Source organism: Palaemon carinicauda, chromosome 1, assembly GCF_036898095.1.
Source record: "Palaemon carinicauda isolate YSFRI2023 chromosome 1, ASM3689809v2, whole genome shotgun sequence".
NCBI lineage: Eukaryota > Metazoa > Arthropoda > Malacostraca > Decapoda > Palaemonidae > Palaemon > Palaemon carinicauda.
In genome coordinates, this window is record NC_090725.1 from 105,833,765 (window position 1) to 105,838,764 (window position 5,000).

Sequence of the window (5,000 nt, forward strand, 5' to 3'; positions counted from 1 at the left end):
CTAAATCGAAAAACACGATGCTATAAGGCCACACACACACACACACACACACGTAATTATAGCATTAGCCAATCTACAACCTTAGTTGGAAAAGTAAGACGCTATAAGGCCAAGGGTTCCAACAGGGAAAAATAGCCCAGTGAGAATAGGAAATAAACTACAAAAGAATGAATAGGAAATAAAAAATATCTTGAGATCAGTAACATTAAAATAGATCCCTCATATATAAACTATATAGTGTAGCTTATATCAGTCTGTTCAACATAAAAAACAATGTTTAGTGAATAATGATGAGAATCAACAACTACATCTTATAGAAACATTTACTGAATAATGCTAAGAATAAAAAACTACGTCTTATGGGACGAACGAATTCTGCCAATAAAACTACACTTTTTTCTTGAGCAAATTACATTTCAGAAAAAATAAATAAAAATAAATAAGTTCCAAAACGTAAAAATTATATTTTGTCCAATGTCAAAAATTTTTTTGCTTGATGAAAAGACAGAATATAATAACAAATACATTTTAGCAAAGTAAAATAAAATTACACAATATAAATTATGTAACGAGGATACTCAATTTTACAAAATATAAAAAATTCATGATCTCAAAAAATATCTTCGACCCAAGGAAAAAAGATTAAACTGAAATAACTCCCAACAGGATCGAGCCTACAAAACCTATTCAAGACGAACCCACAAATGGGCCAAACAAAGTTTGGAATCTTTTGAACGCCCAGAGCGTTCAATTGAACAAAGAAAACGCTCAAGTCACCACGCTGAAACACATTACAATAGTTCAAGTTACTCGAGTGAACTCTTGTCTTCTTTTTCTTATTGTTCTATTTCTTATTGTTTTTTTCTTGAGACTGTTTGAGCCAAGACTCACCCACGAGTGGAGTTGAATAATGACTGATAAAAAGAGAAGGTACGAATTTAATGACAATTGGAATTTCAATGGAAAATACGTCAAAATTTCTGTTTTTATAGCCGTGAGTTTTCCGTTGGAGAGAGAGAGAGAGAGAGAGAGAGAGAGAGAGAGAGAGAGAGAGAGAGAGAGAGAGAGAGAGAGAGAGAGAGAGAGTATGTTTTATTGAGGATTCGAATTATGAAAAAATCATTTTACTCGAAGTAATAAACACTGAAAATTTAACGGCCTCATGAGTATAGTTGCTGACAAAAATGAGTAGAGAGAGAGAGAGAGAGAGAGAGAGAGAGAGAGAGAGAGAGAGAGAGAGAGAAATAAGCACGTGATGAATTAACAATTTATAAAATCAGAGAGAGAGAGAGGGAGAGAGAAATAAGCACGTGATGAATTAACAATTTATAAAATCAGAGAGAGAGAGAGAGAGAGAGAGAGAGAGAGAGAGAGAGAGAGAGAGAGAAATAAGCACGTGATGAATTAACAATTTATAAAATCAGAGAGAGAGAGAGAGAGAGAGAGAGAGAGAGAGAGAGAGAGAGAGAGATAAGCACGTGATGAATTAACAATTTATAAAATCATAAAGAGAGAGAGAGAGAGAGAGAGAGGAGAGAAGAGAGAGAGGAGAGAGAGAGAGAGAGAAAGAGAGAGAGAGAAATAATCACTTGATAAATTAACAAATATATAAAAACAGTTCTTGAACGAATTTGCTGAAAAGCTGTCAATATAATTAACTTTCTTTTTTTCCAAGACAATTTATTTGGTATATTTTCCACAACGAAGAACACCATTTATCGTGATTTTCACCTTGAGCTTTCAATTTGAAAAAATAGAAAATTAATCTAAAGATATAAGTTGGGGACATTTATCCGTGCATGAAGGGAAAAAATTGAAGTAAAAAAAAAATGAAGTAAAAAAAAAGGAAGTTAAAAATTAAGTTAAAAAAAATGAAGTAAAAAATAAAAAAAAATTTAGGAAAAAGTAACTGATCTTAATATACACTTATACCCCACTAAAAAAAAAAAGACATTTTGCGAGACTAAATGAGGCGCTCGAAGTGGTAATGAATTATTATAATTGTGAATATGGAAAGTGGCCCGGTTATTATGGAAATTATGAAGAAAAACAGTTGATAAAACATCAAGAAATTCAAGAAAATTTAGGAGTGAGAACGATTAGTGAAATTCTAATTTAAAAAGATGTAAGGGAAAATTGGTCAGAAATTCTACCAATATTATATAGAACTTTTCCATTAAGTTCTCGAAACATTAATAAAAGAAAAATGAGTAATAAATTAATCTTTGTTGATATCATTGTCTTAGTAGTATTAAATTAAAAAAAAATAAATGTAATTCTGTATTCAAATACTTGTAGTGAATGACAAGAATTTGGTCGTCCATATTAAACCCACCTCAAGATAATTCAAATCTCTTATCTCCTTGATTAAAATCATGAAATTCAAGCCACCATCAGTGATGAATCCCTTGTCATCATCCATCAAAACCCACACCACCATTATTCATAATGATCATCATCATCAAACCATCAAACGCATCTTCAAAGGCATCTATAGGTTAGGTTAGGTTAGGTTAGGTTAAGATCTACTATCAAATTAATCGCTTGATGAAACTCGCCTTTTAGTCACAGAGTTTATGTTCTGTTGAGCCAAGACAGATTTCCATTTTTCAAAAACTTTATTCATTTATCATTATTATCATTACTTGCTAAGCTACAACCATTTTTGGAAAAGCTCCAATAGGAAAAATAGCCCAGTGAGGAAAGGAAACAATGAAAAATAGAATATTTTAAGACTAGTAACAATATTAAAATAAAAATTTACTATATAAACTATGAAAACGTTAACAAAATAAGATAGAATAGAGTGATCAAGTGTACCCTCAAGCAAGAGAACTCTACGCGAAGGCGAAGGACAGTAGAAAACCAGTAGAGAACAATGATTTGATTTTGGAGTGTCCTTCTCCTAGTAGAGCTGATTACCATAGCTAAAGTCTCTCTTTTACCCTTACCAAGGGGTAAGTGGCCACTGAACAACTACAGTGCAGTAGTTAACCCCTTGAGAGAAAAAGAATTGTTTGGTGATCTTGGTGTTGTCAGGTGTATGAGGACTGAGGAGAATAGGCAAGACTATTCGCTGTATGTGTAGGGTAAAGAATAGGCCAGACTATTCGGTGTATGTGAAGGCAAAGGGAAACTGAACCGTAACCAGAAAAAAAGGATCCAATGTACTACTGTCTAACCAGTCAACGGACCACATCACTCTCTAACGGTAGTATCTCAACGGGTGGCTGGTGCCCTGGCCAACCACTACCTTAAAAATGCAATAATTCGATTCAAGTAGGCTTAAATGCTAAAATATTTCCTATTACTCTAGGTCCATTGCTTGGCTCATCAGACTTTGCTTAATGACTCTACTAATCTGTGATATGATAACGTTCGATTTGTATATATTGCCAATGTGTTTTTCTTACTGATAAGATTGAAATATAAATTGCCAGAAATCCTGAGTTTCTTTTAATCCATCTGCTGATAGTTTAAAATTACATTTAATAATAATAATAATAATAATAATAATAATAATAATAATAATAATAATCTGTAGATCTTGTCTAGAAATATAAAACAAATTTTATTTTCTTATCAAATATAACTATATACAGTAATTTACGATTGGATAATTATGAGTCAGTTAAAGAACATACATTATTATTATTATCATTATTATCATTATTATTATAACTATCATTATTATTACTAAGGCAAGCTACAACATTAGTTGGAAAAGCAGGATGCTATAAGCCCAAGGGCTCCAACAGGAAAAATTAGTGAGGAAAGGATATAAGGAAATAAACAAACTACAAAAGAAGTGATGAACAATTAAAATAGAACATTTTAAGAACAGTAACATCATTAAAATAAATCTTTCATACATAAATATGTAAACTACAAAACAAAAACAAAAACAAGAGGAAGAGAAATAAGATAGAACAGCTTGCCCGATTGTACCCTCAAGCAAGGGAACTCTAACCCAAGACAGTGGAAGATAAAATCAAATGAACAAATGATAAAAAGAACATAAAAACAAAAACTACACAAACAAATTAAAAAAAAAAAGAGGAAGAGAAATAAGATAGAAAAATGTACCGGAGAATACCCTCAAGCAAGAGAACTCTAACCCAAGACAAGTAGAAGATAAAATCAAAGAACAAATGATAAAAAGAACATAAAAACAAAAACTGCCAAAAAAAAAAAAGAGGAAGAGAAACAGGATAGAAAAGCGTACCAGATTATACCCTCAAGCAAGAGAACTCTAACCCAAGACAGTGGAAGATAAAATAAAAAGAACAAATGATAAAAAGAACATGAAAAAAACGAAGATTCACAGAGAAGAAAAGAACAAAAGCCACTTCTTCTTCTTCTTCTTCTTCTTCTTCTTCTTCTTCTTCTTCTTCTTCTTTCTTAGTGAAGCAAATCGTTCTCATAACGATTGTGATTCATCGCCTTGGCGACCTTTCTCAGCAGGAACCAAAAGAATATTTGATAGAATGACGAAACAACTTCTCTCTCTCTCTCTCTCTCTCTCTCTCTCTCTCTCTCTCTCTCTCTCTCTCTCTCTCTCTTCTCTCCCTCTTTTCTAAGATAATTTTCTTTGCAATGTTCCATCTACACAGCAAATTAACTATATCCTGGGCTTAATAAAGATAAGCTCTCTCTCTCTCTCTCTCTCTCTCTCTCTCTCTCTCTCTCTCTCTCTCTCTCTCTCTCTCTCTCTCTCTTCTAAGATAATTTTTTTGCGATGTTCCATCTACACACCAAATTAATTATATCCTGGGCTTACTAAAGGTAACTCTCTCTCTCTCTCTCTCTCTCCTCTCTCTCTCTCTCTCTCTCTCTCTCTCTCTCTCTCTCCACTAAGATAATTTTCTTTGCGATGTTCCATCTACAGAGCACATTAATTATATCCTAGGCTTAATAAAGATAACTCTCTCTCTCTCTCTCTCTCTCTCTCTCTCTCTCTCTCTCTCTCTCTCTCTCTCTCTCTCTCTCTCTCTCTCTCT

General features: G+C 32.9%; 1 protein-coding gene and 1 long non-coding RNA gene across 2 annotated transcripts in view; one reads left to right on the forward strand and one right to left on the reverse strand.

Annotated features, from left to right (window-relative positions):
- Positions 1-1,366, forward strand: part of LOC137645780 (uncharacterized) — a 16,515-nt gene extending 15,149 nt beyond the window's left edge. The window contains exon 2 of the mRNA XM_068378699.1: positions 1-1,366. This exon is cut by the window's left edge and continues 1,610 nt beyond it. The gene's annotated coding sequence lies outside the window, so the exon portion shown is untranslated.
- The window catches only part of LOC137642862 (uncharacterized), a 339,742-nt gene that overhangs the window by 265,331 nt on the left and 69,411 nt on the right, over positions 1-5,000 (reverse strand). The gene's annotated exons all lie outside the window — the stretch shown is intronic.